The sequence below is a fragment of the Centrocercus urophasianus genome, unplaced genomic scaffold (genome assembly GCF_019232065.1).
Source record: "Centrocercus urophasianus isolate 14NV4802_14NV808 unplaced genomic scaffold, USGS_Curo_1.0 seq_22, whole genome shotgun sequence".
Taxonomy (NCBI): Eukaryota; Metazoa; Chordata; class Aves; order Galliformes; family Phasianidae; genus Centrocercus; species Centrocercus urophasianus.
Genome location: NW_024884778.1, coordinates 18429753 through 18452608, shown reverse-complemented (window position 1 = coordinate 18452608; position 22856 = coordinate 18429753). Strand labels below are relative to the sequence as shown.

The following is a 22856-nucleotide window of genomic DNA, read 5'->3' as shown; positions in this document are numbered from 1 at the left end:
GAGAGGCGATGCATGGCGGTGCTGTGAAATCCACTCTACTTGTCTGTTAGCTTGCTGTTTCCGTTTCCTTGTCGCAGGTAAACTGGGATCTTCAGAGCTTACCACAGAGGTATTTAGAGACTGCAAATGGGGACACGTTAAATCAGCCGCACCTGTGCTTCCTTTGGCTTATTTGATTGTTTCCTGCAGCTTGGGGAGCATCTTCCCACCACACAGAACCCTCAGCAGCGGTCTGGATGAGCTTAAGCTTTCTTTACAGCCTTCTCTACGTATATGGGGCAGTGATTTCCACCTATCCAGCTGTGAGCTCCCTGCAGCAAACAGAAGCGTTGTGGGAGGATGCATTTGTTCACGGCTTGTTTTGGGTCACTTGTCTGTCTTGTCTCTACCAGTGTGCCGTCCTGGAATTACCTGCACTACGTGACTGCAGAAATGCCCACTGTAGCACTGGTCATGCGACTCCAAGTATTTTTGGAGAGTTTTTGGCTGTGCCATTGTGCCTTGAATACAGCCCTGGCCCAGAACAAGGGTTTTAGGCACAGTGCCATCACAAAATGAGCATCTTCTGAGATGCAGTGGCTGCACAGTACAAAGCCGTGCACCGGAGCTGCAGCCAAGTCATTGTTTGCCCTCCTCTGGTCCTCTGAAGTCCAACACCACCAGTTTCAGAGGGCCACAGCAGGGATCACCTCCCTCTATAAATCCAATGGAAGATGACACCTGTGAACTCAGCTGAGCTGTGTGCCTGGTGAGTGGCAGAAGAAGACACCCACAGTCATTGACTTCCTGCCAGCGGTGTCCTTCAGTGGGGAAAAGCTGATGGTTCACACACTGTGCTGAAGGGAAACCTGTTGGTTTTCTTCCCTGCTGCCTATCGGGGTGCATCGGGATTTCCTCCAAGTGCAGCAACAGCAGCTCACAGAGAGCCAATGGAAAGGTGGTGGTTGGGATCTGCTTCTTCAACAAGGACTGCTGTGGTTTGTTGTTTGTTTTCTTTGTTAACATCCTCAAAAGGGCAACCAAGAGCAAGGAGTTGTATTTTGTTCTGCTGAAGTAAATGCATTTATGCTCCCTGACTCAAATTCTGCTGACTGCTTAAATGGCTTTATGTTCTAATTAGTCAAATGTAACGAATGGGTTGTTGAATATGCAGCTTATCCTTCTGCTCTGACTTATTTCTGCTTTTCTGCAGTATGTGGCAAACCTTACAAATAATTCTGTAACTCTCCAACATCAAATTGCTACAGACAAACGTTGCTGTGCAGCCTTTTGGTGTGTAAGCTTGGGCAGGACCTGTTCAAAGGCAAAACTGCTCTGACTTCCTCTGCGTCTGTCGAAACCTGAGCTCCACATTGTACAAGTTGCAAGTGACAAAAGCAGGGGGAGAAACACAGAGCGCCGTGCTATGCTCTGGTTCAGCTAGAAGTGATTAACAGTTTGCGAGTCACACTGACTGCTGTGAAGCTCGAGTGATATTTCAGCATTAAAACCCCTCCCACACACCACCACCACAAAAAAGACAACGCTCTTTCAACGCTATCCACAACCCTCAGCCCCCAGCACCCGCAGCTGCCCTGTCGGGGCCGCGGCTGCAGACGGGGCGGTGCGGGGCTGCCGGGGAGGCGGCTGCAGCACGAGTGCCTTCCTGTGAGCAGAAGGCTCGGCTTCTTTGCGGTGCTCTGCTGGCAGGACGGGTCTTTGCAGAGCTGCTGCTCTTCTGCCGGCGCTGGAGCAGCATCAGCTGTTGATCTTCATTGCACTGGAGAGCAGAGTGGTGTCCCAGGACTCAGTGGCTTGTCTGAAACGGAGTTTTTTTTTTTAGTAACTGTCTGTATCACAGTCTATAATTTAACTATCTCACAGTCACCCGTCCTTCTATCCACTATCTCCCTATCAGCTGTCTGCCTATGACTACTTACACCACTAGTAACTCTTGCCACAAAGTACCTCTCTATTAAAGATCCATCTTGCTATCTGCTATCTCTTCACTACCTGCATCACCACCAGCTATCTACCTTGCTCTCCACTATCTACATCACCGTCAACTATCTTGCTACCTACTATCTATACAGCGACTATCTCCACATCCTCTAATTCCTCATATACTTCTATCGGCCCCCGATACCCCCGGGGTCGCTCTCCCCCCGTCCCTCACACAGCCCCCTCTGGGCTGCCGGCCCGCATTCGGCAGGCGGGGCAGCGCGGGGCAGCCGGGGGCCGCCGAGGAACCGGCGCACCGGCACCGCCAGCACGGGCACCACCTGCCAGGGCCGGGAAGGGCAGGCGGGGCAGCACGGGGCGGAAGGACGGCACGCGGCGGCGGAGGGCACGGCGCGAGGTCGGGGGCCGCGGGTGGCACGGCGAGAGCGCCGCGCGGAGGACCGCGATGCGGGCGGTGCGGGGCGCCAGCAGGCGGGGCGCCGGGAGCCGCCACCTGTCACCTCCTGCGGGGCGGCGGCGGCCGCTCGTTGCGGCGGACGGGGCTCTGCTCTGCAACCCGGTTCTTTTTCGGGCATCGCCGCCGGAGTCGGCGGGACGGGAGAAGAGGAGCTGCAACAAACGCGGAGAGCGGAGTCGGACGGCACCGGGTCGAGGGGGAGAACGAGGAGGAAAAGCGGGACCGCGCATCGCGGCACAGGGAGCCCTCCGCTGTCCGGGCTCCTCTCCCTGCTCGCTTCCCTCTGCCAGGAGAACCTGGCACAGGTCCGCCTACAGACACGGCCGTACCTCGCCGTGAGCGGAAGGCGCGTACTCTTCGCCCCGACGCTCGCCGCCCGGCTCGGGGCTTACCAGAGCTCGGAGCTCCGCCGGGGGCTCCCCGCGCTCCCGCGACGTTTGCCGGGCACGGCGAAGGGCCAACCGTACCGTGGGGCGCATCAGGCCCGGCACTGCCCAGGAAAGGACTGTCCCGCTCTGCTCTGCCGCGCCGCTGCAGCCCGTGAGATGTCCGACGCCGCTTGCTGAAGCGGCCGCGTTCTCCTTGGGATCTGTGCCCAGCGCTGCCCACAGCCTGTCCTGCTGCGCTGTGAGAAGGCAAGTCCCAGCCTGGGCTCAGATGGCTGCAGGCCCTCGTTGCTCTCGGTTCCCGAGGCTTCCAAGGTAACGCTTTGGCACCCCCCGCTTTGCCAGGTGCCGCTCCCTGCATCCCCTTGTCTTGCTGATGCACTGCTGCTCTGGCAGTCCCTGTGCCTTCCCTGAGTGGCGCCTTGTGGAACACAGAAATGACACGCGGGTTTGGTCCACACTTCTGAAAACATGTCCAAAACCCCTTTGTAGGGGTCCGAGGTGGCTCTGTCCTGTCAGAGCTGGGAGGATCTGTCTGGAGAGACAGCAAACCCTTCTGCAGCTGCAAGAAGCTGCCAAGCTGCCAGAGTCCACCTTTTCCTCCAGAACAGATCTGTTTGTCTCAGCTGTAGCTGCTGAAATGCACAGTGCAGAGCGATGTGGGTACATGCACATGTGTGGAGACAGGGACTTTCTGACATTAATGAGTAAATAATTGGCACTGCTTTCACAGGAGAGGTGATTGAAGCCTGACAAAGTTAGATAATGTGGAGAAAGTAAATGATAAAAAGATCTTTGTTTAATGGTGAAAACGACATGCTTATTTGCCTGTTAATTTAATTTCACTACAAATTCCCTGTGAAACGTTAGGTCTCAGGGGGCCATTCATCTCATTTGTCAAATCTTCACTGGTTTCATTGAAAGTAATTTAAACTTGTGGAGAATTTAAGTCAAATTTGTAAGCATGCATTATCTCCCCACAGCTTTACTCTGTCTTGACCCTGCTGGCTAACTCTGGCTGCTGCTCATCAAGTACTGAGCAGCTGTCAATGTCACTGCATTCACTGCACATCCCCATGAAAGATAATAAAGGCTGGGCTACCCAGGCAGGCCAAGCAAACAAGAGGAGCTTGGAGGAAAAAAATCTGAAGTTAACTGATGCTGTTCCTTTGTGATTGTGTCATCCAGTCAGACTGGGACGTGTGGTACCAGCCCAGTTAGGAGTTCTCTGATGCTGCTGCCTTTGGAGCTTGTAAGAAAAAGGATAGGGTAGAGAATTGAATCATACAAGCATACCTAGTTTTTACAAGTACTGAAAAGTATTCAACAGCCCCAGTTTGAGAGTGGTTCAGAATGAGAGGCACAACGATGGTGGAGTTGAGAAGACCCGCAGGTGCCTTAACAGCACTCTTGTGAGAAGCCTTCTTTGTAAGGCTGCCTCTGTCCTGCTCTCCTTAATGCATTGGAAGTCAATGCACGTGTAAGAAGGTATTGTTACTTAACACTATTTCTAAACACTTGGCTGACAATCACTCAGGTGTAGGTGGAGGCCTCATTTTAATTTTAAAGAGCGCTGTGCACATGTTCTCTGCACGCAGGTGAATCATAGAACTCATTTCAGGAAGGCAGAGGCCTAAGAAAGGTCACCCATGGTCTTTGGCATTTCTGAATATAAATCACAGTTTGTGTGGATTTATCCCTTTAGAGGTAAGTTTTACTGGAATGATGAGAATCCACACCATGAGTTTGATGGTCATGCATGAGCTCAAATGTGTTCTGTACAATTAATGTCAGCTGAAGTTAATTTATTACATGCATTATTCCAAATGAACTGTGGTGTTTTTTTTGTCTGGCTTCACCAGTAGGAGTGTGAGGAGCATTGGTCAGCCTGGTGCGTGGCAGTATTGAGGAGAACTGCCATCCCCACTTAGTGTCTGTGGAGTGGAAATCCATTTTAGCAGACCTGGAGAAGAAGCTAGCAGTAGTGCTGTGACAATTTCAATTAAAGGTCTGTGAATGGTAATTATGTTTACATACCAGCAGTCTGATTAAACGTAAACTAATTATGCAAAAAGCTTAAACTGCGACCTGAGTTGCGACTAAGATGATCAGGGGGCTGGAGCACCTCCCCTATGAGGACAGGCTGAGGGAGTTGGGCTTGTTCAGCCTGGAGAAGAGAAGGCTGCGGGGTGACCTCATTGCAGCCTATCAATACCTGAAGGGAACCTACACCCAGGAGGGGAGTAAACTCTTCACAAGGGCTGACAACAGCAGGACTAGGGGAAATGGATCCAAGTTGAAGGAGGGAAGATTTAGGTTGGATGTTAGGGGGAAGTTCTTTACAAGGAGAGTGGTTAGGCCCTGGAACGGGCTGCCCAGGGAGGTTGTGGATGCCCCGTCCTTGGATGTGTTTAAGGCCAGGTTGGATGGGGTCCTGGGCAACCTGATCTGAATGTGTGTGTTTGGTGGCCCTGCTAGGCAGGGGGGTTGGAACTACATGATCCTTGAGGTCCCTTCCAACCCGGGTGATTCTGTGATTCTGTGAGTTACTCTTGCTGACTCACAGTTGAGTTTCAGCAGAGTTTTTGGATAACATGTTATAACTGCAGGAAGTTTCCTTGTTGTTTTCTTCGTTTGCTTGTTTTTTGTAGGCGGTGGGATGTTAATGATATTTGATGATATTACTGAAACAGTGTGATCTTCCCTTCCCTCTTTCCCTGCTTCTGTCATCCAGCCTCAAGCATAACCATATGGGAATCCTGAACACTTAATGGGTGCGGTCTGAGAGCTGCTGATTTGAAGCATTAATACACAGCAAAATCACAGGACATGGAGGTAGTTCACGCAGAAAGAGACCTTAGTTGATAACTTTTAACTCTCTCTGCACAGAGCAGCGCTAACTTCAGCGTTGCTCCAGCCCTAAAAGTCTTGCACTGATGTACAAAGAGATGTGCTTTGCCGCACCAATGTTTCAGCTAGGGAACAAAGCCCACTGCATTTGAATGAAAGAAGAACTGCATCAAAGTTTTGTCAGTGCATGTTTCCTTTTGATGCAATGTAATTCAGTCATCAGAGCCTGAATCGCAAGCCTTAGTGCTGCATCCTGTCATCCTTTTGTGGGATTTCAATATCAAAATACATAGGAAAACTGAGACTTGTATTCATCAGTGAACATTATTTCACCACCTCAGGTTTGCAACTTTCATGTCTATTTTAATGATTGTTTAAAAATGTGGACGAGTGCAGTGAGAAAAGAACTGTTAATTGAATTAGAACTGACCAGTGTTGTAACATTGTGAAGAGGTTATAGCTCATAATTTCGAAGAAGTGTTTTTCTTTACACTTAAAGAATGGCAATGCCTGCAGTTCTAAAAAGGTGACATTTGAAGTGAGCCCTGGGTTGGTCTCAGAACAAATCTGCCTTTTCTCACTCCTGATCCGAAAGGAGCAGAGCTCTAATTCACTGCAGCAGCTCTTGCTGGTCTGCCAAGTGACTTTGACTGGAGCTGCTCCAACGGGCTGCTTGCTTCCATGTGCTGTAGGCCACAGACAATTCCCATAACAGAAGCATCACAGCAAAGTATGTTTTCCATTTTCCTGTGGGAGTTTGTTTCCGTTTCTCTTTATTGCCCACTTGGAAGAGAAGACTGGCAGAAACATTTTGCAGAGATTAAATACAGCTGCATCTCAGTTTGTATTCATAGCTTCTGTCCAGTGCTCGGGGTGCTTCAGTGTCAGCTGAAATATCTCTGTATCTTCTCAAATGTTTTTCAATCTCCATTTGTTCAGTCTTAGCCTTCTGAAACCAGTTCTCTGGTCTCCACTCTTCCCATCTGCATTTCCTGAAGATTTTGGAACTGCTGGAACCGCATTTATTTTGGGGGAAAAGTAGCTGCATTGGGCAAAACGGTAAGTAAAGGTAATTCATCCTGATAAACTGACCTCCACACTCTTGGGAAAAAATATAAATTGATATCAGAGTGTGGATTATTGCAGTGATATCTGTAGTACATCATCTGTTAATTATACAGATTGTTAGGTTTTAAATGATTATAACACAATGAGTGCATTGAGTACAATACAAATAATTGTGTTTGGGAGCAAAGTCTTCAATTTCTGTTGTTATTGGCAAGCAATTTCTATAGCTGTATGGCAGCTTGTTGGTTTGTATGTGCTCACTGTTGGTGTGACGTTTTTGTCGTCGTTTTGTTTTGCTTTGTGAGGAATAATTTAACACTGTTGGGAGCAATTGGGGGTCAGGAGTAGCATATGTGGAATTTTGCTCATGCAGTGAGTTGTGATTTCTGCTGTGCTAATTGATACACACATATATTCACGCAGCCTGTTTGACTCATAAATAAGGTCTTCCACACCTTACAAAAACCAAAACTTGCTTTTTTTTCTTGATTATTGTTACGTTTTTCACTACTTAAGTAGTGCAGTGCAGCAGCCAGCACAGGGAGCCTTTCAGAACATCTCTGCTTGTGGTGCTTTGAAAAGAGGAGTTGCACAGCTATCCCCTTCTGCCCAGGACGTACTGATGGCTCTGTCAACAAGCTTGTCACACATGTAGAAATATCAGACAGCATCCTTCAAAGGATCCTGAGATCACTGGCAATTGTTACATTTTCCTGGATATATCTTCAGCATTCAGGCAAACAACTATAAGGTACTGAAGTGTTAGGTCTAGAGAGAAGTGCTGTTCTGCCTTTAAAATCCAGGGTCTTCTGCTGTGGGCCTTCCCTGTCCCTTAATTCTTCTCTTCTTTTTTTGGTGTTGTGATTTCTTTTTTGTGCTTACAGAAGTTCTGACTTCAGCTCTGGAAAACTGAACTGCCGTGCTGATTTTCAGCCTCTCTGAGATGAGCAATAATCTGTACCCGACGGCTGTACTTTTCTGGCTGTTGGTAGGGTTTGTTAAAGGACGTATTTAAGAAAGCACCATCCCTGTGCATTGGGCCAAAAAATCAAGGATTTTTTTTGACCTTCTGAACTATTTTCAAAGTTTGTTTTAAACAGCCGAGGAAGAGTAATCTCTTAAAGGCTTTTCTAAAGGCATTGGACTAGATTTTGATTAATGTGTCTGAGGAAGCTTCTCTGTTCCACCTAGTATTAATGTGGTAAATGAAGTGCACCTCGCAAAGAGATTCTGGCCTTGCTGCCAGTCTTTAATGAAATCAGAATTCCAGATATTCTGGACTCCTTTTCACTTGTGTTTATCAGGAGATTCCTTTGGTGTATAATCGGTACTGACAATCTCTGAAACAGCCTTTTAGTTATTCACTGCTTTGATATCTTCTTGTTTTAAAAGCTGATCTGCCTGAATGGATTGGAGACTTATTGGAGGAAGAAACACATATTTTCTAGATAAATAAACAAAAAAGGATTAATTCTCGTTTAGGCGATCAGCAAATCACATCACTTTCCCGGTTTGCTGCTTTTGCCTTCTGATTTCAAACCAGAGGTTTTTTCAATCTGTTGTTGCTTTGGTCGACTTCTGATCAACTTCATGTCAACGAAGAGTCGCACGTTTTCTTCTGAAAGCCTGTTTGTGTGGCTTGGGGAATGATTTTGCCCCATAAGCATTTTAGCCATGGTGCTGTTGAAGTTATGAGAAGGGATAATATAGTAGTGGCCTTTTTGTTAGGAGTTGGATGGAGAGAAACTTCATGTTGGCATCTGTTACTGTTTACGACTTCAGATCAAGTTCTCAAGTTTGTCTTATGTCAGATTAATTGTTGGGAGAACAGTTCAGACTGAGAGCTCTGGGTTCAGAAAAAGCAATCTCTCTGTATGTAATATAGCTGCAGGCACCAAGCATCTTTTGCCAGGGACTTCTGGAGCTCTGAATCTTCCTTAAGAATGAATCCTTGCCTTGGCAGCACAAGCCATGGGCAGCTGTTCTGGATGGAGTGAAGGTGCAGCCACTGTGCTGCTGGAGGGGCTGCTGGAGCCACGCATTGCTTTGCTTTCAGATTGTCTGAACCAAGCTGATGTAGGTTTAACACCAAATCCTTACACAAGAATTTAAATGGATGTTTCCATTTCCAGAATTTAGCGTGGGAAAGAGCAGTTTGTTCTGAAGTGCCTGGACCCATTAACAGACCATCTTTTATCTGACTTCAAGTGGAAGCAGTTTTGCATTAATTCTCATGTTTGAAGAGATATGACAGAGTACGCAGGGCTAGGCTTTGAAAAGTCACAGAGCTGGGTGTCATCAACCTAGAAAAGACAAATCACATCATGCTGATTAACAGCCTTTCCTGGAGGAAGATAGTGACCTGACATTGCACTAAATGGGATGAAGAACCTTAAGGCATCCTATGAATAACGTCTGTATTGGGCAATCTCCTTTTGATGCAAACAGACATCTGCTTGCTAAAACAAGAGTCAGGCCTAGTCAAAGCAGTCCCAGTCTAACCTGCACTACATTGCAAGGATAGGTTATGATGTTATACTGCACAATCAACACTGCTAACTGCAGCTCTCTGATAACAAGAGCTACCACTACCAGATTGACTGCATTAATAAATCATTAAAAAGCTCAGATGAGCTGCTTGTATGCTACAGCATGACAGGCACCTCAGATGATTTCCCAGTAGAGATAACTTGTGATCAGAGAGCAGTCTGAGTAAGCAGAATTGCCTCTGCTCAGCACACTGACTACAGAATGTATAGCAAAGACGTTTACGTATTTAGCCTAGTAATGTGGATGACAAAGCATGTATTTAAATACAGTCATTAGATTATTTTGGTCTGGTTTGGCATCTTTTTAATGTTTAATTCCAGGGGAGTGAGTTTTTTGAGAACCATGCCATGGTGACCAGAAGTACTACTAAATTACTGAGGATATTGACAAACTTCTTGTAATACACCTCATCTGGAGACCTGGACTGAGAACCTGAGGAACTGTGCACAAAGCAGCATGGGGTTATTTGATATGGCTGCAAAGGAGGTCAGCAGCTCAGGGCTGGTTTGGTTCTGATAACCTGTGTTACTTGCAATTCTTGCGTGACCTGGGAGCTGACAATCCTAGTGGGTCCCTTCCAACTTGGGTTATTCTGTTAGCATGTAAAGGAAATGGGGGAGAATTAGAGGCAGCTAAAGCAGGAAGAGTCATGCTGAGGTTCAGTTGTTTGGCATTTTCAGCCAGAGGTGGGTGTGTCTCCGCTTAATTAATTTGATGCAGTGGCGTTGTTCAAAGCCAGCCGAGTGTTACCAGAGGATTACATGGTTTTGCTACCATTTCTGCAGCCAAGAAAGGCTGTGGTTTTATGAGGTGTCTCTGAAGCTGACCAATGCAAGAGAACAGACAAAGAATAATTACCATAGATATGCTCCAAGCATTGCACTGAACGCATTATTACTGTGAGATGCCTAAAAATAACATTCCAAGACTTGTCTGTACTGAAGAGGAATGGATGTGCCACTTAGAGCCTATTATTTACCGAGAAAAGCAATGTTGACGCAAACTAGATTGCTTGAAAGCAAGGGCAGTCATTTTTCATAAAGAGAAAGTCTTGTGTTTCCACCAGTCAACAGCTCCCACCAGTGACCTGATTAGGCTGACACAGATACAGGATTGGAGAAAATTATTCTGCTTTATTTATGTACAGACATGCTTCTGGTTTTCAGTTTAGCTGAGCTGAGCAAATATTAGCTCAGAATGATCTGAAACTGAAGCATTCCAATAAATAGAATATTTTTTGTGGCTTGAATGGAGCACTATATTCAGTCACAAGGAAATTGAAATTTCAGCTGCACTTAATAAAAAGGAAAAGTTTTGACTCGTGAAATGGAAAAAGCTGAAGTGAAGCTCTAATTTGCAAAGCAGTTCAGCTTAAAACTATTTTCCTTTTATTTATTATTAACGAATTCTTAGAATAAAATCCTTCATCCCTATATTTCAAAGCAAGTGCGTGTATTTCAGGGGGAGAAGCAAAATCTTCATTGCTGATTCAATTCTTCCCAGTAGTGAAATACTCCTCTGCTAGGGGTGAAAGCAAACCATTTCTATACTTAAAAGAGTTTTGTTTGAAAACAACGTGTTCTTTCATAACAATTCAATTTCTCCCCCTTTATTTAAGCTTCAGAATCTTTCAGAATTGAAGTCCAGCTGTAACTTGCAGAAATAAATGGAAGGTGAGGTGATAACGAGCACTTGAACAGTATAGTACTAAAACTTGCTTCACTTTTGAGCATCTATTTTTTTTTTCCTTTTCATCTGACAGGGTATGGCCTTTATTTGTTAGTTCTGTACAGTTGTTACTGAGTTTGAGTTCATATGCTAATGCTAATCACACAGCATTGGAAAGAATACCCTGGGAAGAATTTAAAATATGAAGAGCTCTGGATTGGTGGGTGAGAGAGTTGACCCTGGTCAGTTCCCACTCAACCTTTCTTTCACTCCTTCTCAATAGGATGGTAAGAAAATAAGATGGAAAAGCTGGTGGGTCAAGGTGAAGATGGGGAGATCACTTACTGCTTACTGTAGCAGACAAAGCAGATTTGACTTAGGGAAAATTAATTGATTTATTGCCAATTAAACATAGTGCTCTAAATCCCCACCCTGAGAAGCATGAGGGCCTGTGCTAAGCCCACAGCAGCTTCTCTCTTCCTCCCATCATCGTCACACTTCTCTGTTGTTGAAGCATGGGCTTTCAGGATAAACCTGATCCAGCGTGGGCTTCTCGTGGGCCATAGGGGAATTTCTGCTCCAGTGTCTGGAGCTCTTCATCACAAAAAGATGAGACCTTGAAGAAGCTGTGATTAGAATCAAAAGAGTCATTTAAGTTGAAAAAGACCTTCAGGATCACTGAGTCCAACCATCAGCCTGGCCTATCAAATCCCACCACTTATCCATGTCCCTTAGTGCCACGTCCACGTGTCTCTTAAATACCTGCAGGGATGGGGACTGCACCATTGCCCTGAGCAGTGCATTCCAACACTTGAGCACCTCCTATGTCAAGAAATCTTTCCTAATATCTAATCTAAAGCTGCCTTGGCCCTACTTAAGGCTCTTTCCCTGTGTCCTGTCATTTGTCACCTGAGAAAAGAGATTGAGACCTCTCTTGTAGGTAGTTCCAGTAGCATTTCCAGGTAGTTCCAGTAGAGAGCATTGAGGTCTCCCCTCAAACTTCTCCAAATCAAACAGCCCCAGTTCCTTCAGCAGTTCCTCACTAGTCCTCTTTCTCTCTTGGTCTCTTTACCAACTTTGCTGTTTCCTGCATGTGCTTGAGCAACTCAGTGTCCTTCTGGCAGTTCGGGGTCCACAACAGTTTTTCTCTTCCCTCACAACTGTGATGATGATGCAGAGCACACAACTGCTCTTGTCAACCCAGCCTGGAGAGGAGAAGGCTGGGGTCTCACTGGTGTGCACACATATCACTGCCTCGGGTGGGAAGGAGCCAAGATGCAGAGGCAGGCTCTTTTCATTGTGCTCTTTAATTTTGATTTTGGAGATAAATGGCGCAGAATGGAAGCAGAAGAGTTTGAATGTGGTGAGGTCGTGTTTCAGGTCGTTCAAACTGCAGTGCAGTTGCCTGTGATCCTGAGATATGCCTCCAATGTGGTATCATTTTCCCTGTACCCACTTCAGATCGAGGTTGTGCTGCTCTTTTATGCTTTGTATTGTCCTGACATGAATGTTGATCTTAATGTGACCAGGAGGAAGTGAAGCAGTGTTGAGGAAATCTGCTTTTTAAATGAGTTGTAAAACTGATTTCTGACCTATGTGCATCTTTTAAATACTTTTCTGTAGTCTTCTGGAAGGTCTTGTATCTGGTAATTCACTTACCTGTAATATGCCTTTGACTTAATTCTTTGCTTTACCAGGGAAGTCAGTACTCAACAGCGTGTTGTCACATCTCATCTTGGCAGCGGCTATGATATAATGAAAGATAAGGTTCTCCATCTCACTGGGATCCCAGGTACCCCTTCTGCTTTATGAAGAGAGGTGGCCCAAGGCAATTAAGGTGCTTGTGCCATTCCTCTGCAGTTGTGTACAGCATTTGCCAGCCTGAACTGAAAGCTGTGCTGCTGTCTGCATGCAATGGGAAGCTGCATAGTAAAGCATTGTCTCCAAGGATGCCTTCTGTACCTTCATGCCAGGTAAGCAGTGCCTCCCTCTGTTGGTATTGCTGGCCCAGCTGCCAGGCCTGGCTTTGTGTCTGGGGCTGTGGAAGTGGCTCAGCTGTTCCCATCCCTGCCTGCAGTGGCACTGGTGGTGAGGTGCTGTGAGCAGAACAGTGACAGCAACAATGTCACCTGTGGTTCTGAGGAGACTAGACATGATTGCGAGATGAGCACAGTGGATAACTTTGCTGCACAAATTACAGATGATGTTTTGAAAAGAACAAAAACTATGTTAGTCTAGAAGAATCAAGCGAATGCTTGCTGAATCCCTCTCGGTCTGCTCAACTGTCTCTTTGAGGCATGATCAGTTTTTCCTGAACATTGGCCTTGTGCTTCATTTGTTTTGTTTCTTCAGACCATCGTTTATGGTGGACATCTGGCAGACATGATACAGTGCAACCTGCCTTTGGTGTCCCGTCAGGTCGGACAGGTAATGCATGCTTCAACTCCTGTGTGTACCACAGCTGAAGATGAACTCACCTAACTTTATTTACCTCTTCCTAAACTTCTATTGTTGTTGCTTTGGATTTTATACATAAGCTTTATTTCTTTGTCTTCTGTTGCTGGCTGTACTGAATATCGATTTTTCTGCATTATTTTGGCAAGGCACTTCATCTGTGGCAAACAATAACTCTCCTGTTCTCCCCATATCTTTAATAATGTTCATTTGAAAGGCTTTTGCAATGAGGAAGTGAGAGAGTATTTCATTTTTTTTCCACACAGTTTTTTAATAGCTTGAAGAACTATCCTGGAAAATAAATGGTTGATGTAATTGGGCTAGAACTAATGAAAGAAGAGCTTTGATGAAACGTTGATATTTACTATAGTCTGCCTACTGAAGCAATTTTCTTCGTTAATTCTTTTTTTCTTTAAATTCAAATTAACGTTGGGATAGTAAGTATTAAATGCTCTGCACTTAGGAGGAATGGGATTTGTCACAGGGCAATGGTGCTGTGGCATTCCTGGAGACTGCTCCATCACTAATGGCTAATCGGCTTAATGAGGGTGTGAACAGATTGCTAACTGCTGTGGTGGGCTTTCTGGGCTGGAGGCAGGAGGTTCAAGTCTGGCAACGTCAGCAGGTAGCTGGCGAGGAGATATGGTTGGCTTCTGCACCAAATGTGATGACATTTTTGTTTTGTCTTCATTTTTCTTGCAGGCTCTTGTTCTCTGGAGCAGTTTCCCTGCCAAATGCCATCATATCACATCTAAGCTGCTTTTTGTGTGTGATACTGTACTCTGGGAGCACTGAGAGGCTCTCTACCCAATCCAAGCCTAAACATGGCACTGCCTCTGTGTGGGTAAAGGCACACACTGGAGGCTGTCAGCTGCTCTGTTCTGCTTTACTCTGTGTCTCCTGCTGCGTAGGGTGCATCTGTGCACGGCAAAGTGGGCATGCCTTCTTGTTAAGAAGCCTATATGGAACTTGTGCAGCTGCTATTGCAAAGCGTAACTGGAACTTCTGGATATCACCGTTGCCTGATGCTGCAAATCTAAGGCCACAAGTTTCAATGAAGTTACCGATAAATAACTGCCACAGACCTGTGAGATGAAGAGTGTACAGGCCTCCTGCTGCTGCTTTCTGAGGTGAAGACAGAGACTCAGCATTTAACCCAAGTTGCAGGGCTGCTTGCTGGGTGACACAGATGCGTTCTCAGTGCCTTGCCAGCACTGCAGGAATCAGGTGCTTGCGGGGTACAGGGTGATTTTGTTGTGCCATTGTGTTGATGCCAAGTTTCCTCTGGCTTTAAATGTCTGGCTGACATTCATTCTTACAAACACTTTTCTGATAGGGAAACAAGGTTACGTAGTTGTACTAGAAATAAATAAGTAAAAGGTAAAACCTGTAGAAAATGTCTGGATAGTCTTTGAAGGAAGAGCACTTTCCTGTATTCCTTAGGAAGCCTCCTGTAACAAGCATGGAGAAGGCAAGGAACCAAAAAGAGGAAAGCGTGGATGAATTCTGAGTCCCAGCAGAGCAGAAGTTACAGCTGCAGTTCAGAGCAGGTAGGCATTTACAGTTTTAATAGAGGTCTTATCTCTCAGTGCTCTCAAAATGCTGTGCTTTCTTCTGAAACTCCATCTCCTCCTCCCTACTGCTGGCTGCAGGGCAGGCACTGCTTTGCATCCCTAAGTCTGAGTCAGGATGCGGGAGCACTGATGGATGGATGCACTGACCTGAGCTGCAGGTGCAATGTGCCTCAATGTCTTCAGGCACATGTAACATAGTTTTTAATATTTGTCTTACTACATGTGGAAATTTCACTGCTGGGGTTAGCTGAAGCTCAGTGGGGTTTTGGGTGTGACATTGCCTTCTCCTTATGACAGCGGAACCATTAGGCAGTCACTGTCACATTGGTGGGGGGTTGTAAAGAGAACTCTGCTAGGGAAACAGTGAGGCATCATCAGGAGAACTGAAAGGATGATGAGAATTTAAGTGAATGCGTTTTCTTTTATGACATATTTGACACTTATTAGAATATACAATTAACCTTGAGTTTCTAAAATAGGCTGTATTTCTCTCCTCAGAACACAGTTCCAAATGAACTGTTGGTATAATTTCAGAAGTGTCCTTCAGGTATTTTATCTACGTATTTATAATGTTAACAGGTGATTTTATGTACAGGTGGAGTTCCATATAAATCCCCAGGCTTTGTTATAAATACTACATTTAATCTTGGTAAGGACTTTAAATAAGTGAAATATAGACAGGACTCAATTTCCAGGTCACCTCATTAAGTGGCATCCTTACTCTGTAACTTTTATTGTGCAAAGCAAGCGATGTGTATACTGATTAAGATGACTAATAGTTATGTTGGATCTAATTATAGCATTGCCAGGAGGCTTCATAATAGTTAGGGGTCTGTCAATGTTTTTGCTACATTGCTGTAGTCGTAGTAGTAGCTGTAATACAGTACTTGCTCCTTTCAGTGCAGTAAAAGGTTTCACACTGCTTTGCAACTTGTTCTGTTTGCATGAATATTACTATCTTGATATTTGAGCAGAATCTCTACTACAAGCAAAGCTGGACGGGAAGAGCAGCGGGCACAAAACCCTTGGGGTTCCTGTGGCACTGTCCCACGTTGGGGTGGCTGTGGAGCATTGTGTCTCTTCTCGTGTGCTTTGATAAAGTGATCTCGGAAAGCAGCAGTGGGCATTGGTCTGGAAAAATAACCAAATACAGTAAATGCAGTCCTGAAGCTAAATCCTAGACTTGGGCAGAGCTCTTTGGGTTGCATGTTCTTATCTGAGGTGGTTCGGACTGCCATAATTGGAGGATTCACCCATTTATACGTATAGAAAGTGATGCCCCAGTTTTACAAGAGCAGACATGAGAGCGAGGACTGCAGTTCATACCTCACTCTCACACAGGTCCCACTGCTGACATGAGTGCAGGTGTTAGGTGCAGAATGAAGCTTTTGAAGTGGAACTCGTCAACAAATCAGTGGCTGTGATGTGTCACGAGTGGAGAAGCACGTAGTTAGGATGAGCTTTATCCCATCATCTTTTCTCCTGCAGTATATTGAGAATTCTAGGGAAAAAAAAAAGGAAACATAAAAAATGAAAGGTTGAAATAGATTTGGTGAAGGACTATAAATATGGATCTGGGATAAAAGCTAATAGCCACTTCTTTTTAAAGAGTCCAGTGTGGCTCATGGAGAAATATTTAAAACTGTTATTACAAAAATGCTGAAAAATGGTTTCAGTTACAGATGCTGTACAGCTGGAGAACAGCAGAAATATATCATGTCTTTTCAGACAAGGCTATGAGAAATGAATTTATTTTGTTGGAATTGTGTGAATTTTAATGTGAAAAGGCAGAACAAGTTGGGCGGATCTCACTTCAAAGCAGCCCAGAGCAGTTTGTCACTTGGAGCACATGTGGATGAGGTTCTCTCTGTGCAAGGAATGATGTTTTTGACCTGAAAGTTCAGAATCAGGCATTGTATGACTGTAGTGGGTGACAGCAGTTGTCACCTGTGCTCTGGTGTGCCTCAGTGCTGCTTACGGCAGGAAACTCTGCAAGATAACACCTCTCCAAATAAATAGTGTCTGTAAATGCTGTAGCACTCATTAAGAGCCATGTCTTGGCAATTAGCAATTTCTGAGCGGCAGAGGCGATGTTTTGTCCCATGAAACACAGTATTTTTCATGAGTTGTCAACATACCAGAAGGAATGGGGTTAAGGCTACAGCTTTCTCCTCGAGGCTCTTTCGCAGCTCAGCAGGTTAGCAGAGGGCTTTGCTTTTTGTTGGAGCTCTGTGGTGGGGTGGTGCCAGTCCCAAAGCTGCCCACTTGGAGCATCTCTGTGCCAGAAGCTGGCTGGCAGTGGAGGGACCCTGCCTAGTTTGTTCTGTGTTGTCTGAAGCCAGGTGTGTTTCTGTGTCCCTGCAGCCTCCAGCTCTGGGTCACTCTCCTTAGTGCCTACATCCCTTCTGCCGCTTCTCTGAGAGCTGCATCACATGGCCCAGTGGCAGCTCTGCTGCTGGGTTTCTGAAAGCACCAAACACCATCCCCATGTCTCTGGCTGCTGCTCAACTCTGGGTGATGTTTAAATCTTGTTCTATAGCTTCTACCACCTCCATCCTGCAGCTTCCACTGCATTTGAATGGAGGCTCCCTCAAACCCACCCGATGAAAGAGCTCATAAGCCTCATCTGCTGGCTAGTCTGCCTAATTAAATACATGACTGCAAGCATGAAATCATAGGATGGTTTGTGTTGGGAGGGACCTTTAAGATCACGTAGTTCCAACCCCCCTGCTGTAGGCAGGGACACCTCCCATAGCCCAGGTTGCTCACAGCCCCATCCAGCCTGGCCATGAGTGCTTCCAGTGAGGGGGCATCCACAACCTTGCTGTGCAATCTGTTTCAGTACCCCACAGTAAAGAATTTCTTCCTACTATCTTGTCTAAATCTACCCTCTTCCAATTTAAAACCGTTTCCCCTCATCCTGTCACTAATGCCCATATAAAAGAGTCCCTCCCCAGCTTTCCTTCAGGCAGCCCATGCTGCCTCAAACCAGCAAAGGGCTGCAACCTTCTCCAGCCACCTTGCAGCCTACCCCTCCCAGTGCTCCTGCTGAAATCCTGGTTCAGCACATCTTTAGGAGCCCAGGCTAATGTGCACAAACCAAAACAATGGACACTCTGCCTAATACTGCATGATTTTACGTGTTCCCTAGCAGCCTGTAGCTAGAATATGCAGATGTGCACACCTCCTGCATCAGCTTACAGTCCTTGTTTTTATTTTGGCAGACCATGGCAATCTGTGGTCATAACATCACTGAATATTGAGATGATTTTAGGCAAAGCACTCTGATTTTAATGCACCTATGGTTAGCTGCTGTATTAGAGTCAGTGGCTTCTGTGCTGTGAAAAGCCTTCTTGGAAGGGAGCTTCAGTTGTTGAAATCCTTCTTGGTTCTTTCAAGAGTATTGCTGTGGTTTCAGAGGAGCAGTGTAGAAGCAGGAGCAGTGCTTGCAGCCGACTCATTGCAGAAAGGTTTCCCCTCTACTTCCCAGTAGCATCAGCCAATGAGATCAGCCATATAGAGAGACATGGGCATGCTAACTATTCCTATTTAGTGTGTGGAATTCTGAATTAAAGCCCTGTTATGCAAGGCAGGATGCAGAACAAAAGCAGATTTCTGTGTTTCAGGTTGCAGGAAATGGGATGGCTGTATGAAGCAGATGGGTGCTGGAGGTGGTGGGGAGGGGCTGCAGCAGCTGGAGCACAGCAGCTCCTTGATGTCCTGGCAGAAACAATCCGATTAGAGCCTGACAAAAACTGCCAAGCATTTGTCTCACCAGAAAGGCACACTTTTGTGTATTATCGTTACTTGGTCAATATTTTCAGGAACTAACTTGAACATGTGTTTTCTTGGAGCCTGTCTTGGTTCTAGAGCAGACACCAGAGATAAGCAAATATGTGGTGAGGGAAGAAGGTATGTATGGCATTGATTTCCCTTCTTCTGTGGCTTAACAAAAATAAGCCTCGCTAAATCCAAGCAAACAAACAAAATACCTCATTTCCACCAAAATAAACTGTGTGTGAATTAAAACAAGATGAAAAAGGTGAGTGTGTACAAAGGAAAGGCAAGAGCCTACAGCCGTGTGATTGACTGGCACTGGGGTGGCGTGGCACTCAGAGGGATTACTTGATTTTCCAGCATTTGGCATAACAGGTCTTAGTGCTTTACAAACGTTAACTGATCGTTTGCCTTTGTTGTCAGGTAGTCATTTTCCTTTGTACACAGATGGAAATCCAGCTGCATTAATTACTTGCCTCGAGTGAGGCATCCTGCCAGGAGGGGAAGCAGGTTGCTATGCATCTCGGTGCATGGGTGCCATGAGAAGCCCCATGTCCCTGTGGGGCTGGGAATGGTGGTTTTACAATGTCTTTCTGGTCTGAGTCAGGCTGAGGTAACCACAGAGCTGAGTCGGTGAAGTTTCTGGGCATGTCATCTCTTTTACTGGAGGAGTGAACCCCAGAACTACTTTTCTAATTAACTGTGATCACTGATATAATAGTAGGAATCCCCAAACTGTGAGATTTATCATGCTTTTCAGCGTGATAAACTGTGAAAGCAGAATTTGCAATGGATGGCCTTTTAAGACCCTACCACAGAGCAGGCCTGGGCAGCAGAGCTGGCCTCCATCAGTGGATAGGGCCAATACCAGCTGTCATCAAGATCAAACAGAACGCGCTCGTTAAGACTCTCATTTCTCTCTGCCTTGCTTTAGACTTCTTTCTTTTTGGTCTCAAGTATTATTAATAAGAAAAGCTAAAAATCAATGCCAGGCATAAAAAGTGTTTGTTATCCACGTGAAACCTAATGCTGTATTTCCTGCAGTGTCAACAGCTGATTGATGAGGCTGACATGCAGGAGCATTCTCTTGTTTTGATGTCTGATAGAGCCTTTGCCTTGATTTTTTTTCCTGATGGATAACAGGGAGGCAGGGGTGGCACTGTTAATACATAGAGGCTTTTTTGGAGTGCGGTTGTTGCCTGCTGAGAAACCCTGATCTCTGAAACCTGAGATCAGCTAACGAGTTTTCTCCACAGCTGCCCTGTGATACTGCAGCATCTTTGCATACTTCACTTCTGCAGCATCGTTTCGCACTGCTGCCTTTTGCCAACCAGTGTGTAGCAGCAAGATCACTTCTGTTTTCCAACCTTTACAACCACAGGGTTTTCTCATATATACGAATTGTGAATACCCCCTCATTCCACTCTGCTCTATTGCATTCCTTCTCTTAGAGCTGTCTCTCCCAGGGGAAGCTGTTGGCCAGCATGTCATGTTCAGGATATTAACAGCAGTGACAACAGAACAGTGAGTGTTTGGTTTCACATGGCACCATTCTTCCTGGAGATGACTGTGTTTACAGTGCTTGGGCATTTTTGCGTGCTACAAGGAAAAGAAAAACTGACTGTTTAAATCAGGTGTGGTTAATTCATGATTTGTTTAAATTGAGGGATAGGAAGAGAATTACAGACCTCGTTCTTAGAACTTGGTGACAAGCTGACACGAGCAGAGCAATAACAGAATGCAGTTAGACTCACTGTGCCTGCCTCTGGGACTGGGTGCTTTCATGGCCTATGACAACTGTCATCAAATAGGGGAACTAACTTGGTCCAAAAACTGAACTAACTTGGTCCAAGCTAGGCAAACTGCTGTGTTGTTAAAATAACAGTGCAGTGACTGAGAGATCTCTAGGAAGATATGGAACTCCAGGGTTGTGTCTGGCTTGGTTTGGTTCCAAATAAAAATAATTCAGAGGAAGTGTCTTTACTGATTTAAAAAAAACAAACACACCAAAAATTAACAAACAAACAAACAAAAAAACACGACAGAAAATTAACTTGGTAACATTAAACGTATGATTAACTTTTGTCACTTACCTTGAAAGGAAGCAATTGCTTTTACCCTGAGATCAATCAATCATTTTATCAGGTGTGAACTTTGCTGATGCTTCTGTCAGCATCTGTCATGTCTATATATTCATGAAACACCTGTAGGTTTTGTTGCTAATAAGTAACTTCTTAAGATTATGAAATGCATCTAATGCTCAAGTTTTTTGCAGCTCAGTATATCTGGCTGCATGCTTCGTACCAGGGCATCAGAGTCCAAACATCTCAGAGTAACAATCAGTGGTACATGCTCTTGCTTTCAAAAGAAGAATCAATAGTACAAATGGAGCAGGAATGATCAGTGAGGTACTGGTGAGTCACATTGCTCTGTCACTTTGAGAAGAAGGTGGACACCAGGAACCTGTAGAGGGTAAGCAGTGGGGAGCTGCTGGGTCAGCTGCCTTTGGTTGGATGAGAGCTGCTGCTGCTGTGACTTTGTGAGATTTTCTGCGAGTTAAACTCACAGAGTTCAAGCTTATCTGTGAGCTCCTGGGAAGTCCAAAAATCAAATAATGTAGCATGGCTTTCACACTGGAGGGGCAACTCCAGGCAATGGGCCACAATTTGACTTCTATTAAGAAAGAAGTACAGCAACCTGTGGTTTTCTCAAGAGTCATTTTTCCCCCCTTCATTTTACCTTGAGTTTATTTTAATTGCATGCTACAAAGTAATTAAAAATAGAGGTCTTCAGCTGCTTTGTTGCACGTCTCAGAAGGGAGTATGTGGGTCAGGGGAGTGCTGGCCGTGGCGTCTCATCAACCTGTGACAAAATAAACTATTGCTCTGCTTCTGAAAGCAAAGTACAATGAGGTATGACATAGTGAAAACTGAAGCTCATTCTGCAACTGAAATTTTATGTAGATAGTTGGTCTGTAACAGCCCAAGAGGTGCTTGTGCAGCTCTTCAATACTATGAGGTTTCTTGATAGATACTTAAGCAAGCAGGCTTGCAGTGTCTGACACAGCACAAGGGTGTCAGGGAAGCAGGAGGCTGATCCAGAGCCTTTTCTCTTGTAAATGCTCACGGACTTAACCAGAAAAACAACAAACAAGGAGGCAGTGACTCTGGAATGACACAGAGCTGGGTGGCTGAGTCGAGGGGATTGTGAGTCGAGGCAGAGATGAGTCTGCACAAAACCACCATCATGGAACACCACTCTGTAATAGGTGTTATTTTCCAAGGACAGTCTGTCAAAACCGGCAAGGTGGAGTGAAATGTGAAGGGACAGCTGTAACTTCTGCATGTAATGAAAGTCCAGAATCTAATTGAAAACGTTTTGTGTCAGTCCCAAGGAATGTTTCTTAGAAAGAGGAGCACTAATGATTTTAGCACATGCAGAAGCAGGCAGTGTTTTACTCTGCTCTTCCCATTTCTGATTGGTGGATTTGCCTCCTGCATATGGGAAGCATCTTTTTTTTTCCTGAAAATGGAGAGAGGGTGCTAACGTGTGATCAGTAAAACATAACTCCATGCCCAACTATTAGCCAATAGCCAATATAGCCAACTATTGCTGTCTGGATGAACACATCTGCAGCCCCAATAGGAGAGGAGCCTGCTGCTAAGCCTGTGCTGGAAGAGCAGCCATGTCCTGCCTGCCTGCAGGGCACCAGAATGCAGCTGGAGCCATGCAGAGGTGCAGTTGCTGCATGGTGGCTGAATGGCAGTGTGCAGTGCAGCAGGAAGAGCCCTTCCACAGCAACGCTGCTGAATGAACAGCCTGCATTCTTGGGGAGGTGCTGCCTGCTCCCCAGAGATTCATACAGGAGCAACAGCCTTTCCTGATGGGAGCAGAGCTGAGCTCTGAGCCATCTTTTTATATCCGCACTAGAGGAAGATCTGGTTGGCAAATATGTGTGTGCTGTGTCTTCTCCCTCCTCAAGGTGGATAATGGCACCTGCAGGAACTACAAGCATCTTGAAACTTTGGTAGCTGTGGATTTTGTCGAGCTATGCTGAGGCAAGGATGGTTTCAACTCCTTGAGCCATGGAATGTGCTCCCTCTGCAAAGCTGTGTGACTCAAACCGTACTT

The 22856-nt window shown here is 45.6% G+C and overlaps 1 long non-coding RNA gene across 1 annotated transcript; it reads left to right on the top strand.

The window, feature by feature from the left end:
• Positions 1-6089: 6089 nt before the first annotated feature.
• On the top strand, positions 6090-15074 carry LOC122162752. The gene is made up of 4 exons (XR_006169684.1): positions 6090-6693; positions 12618-12893; positions 13273-13347; positions 14077-15074. It is a non-coding gene; the product is annotated as an uncharacterized LOC122162752 (long non-coding RNA).
• The last annotated feature ends 7782 nt before the right edge of the window (positions 15075-22856 follow it).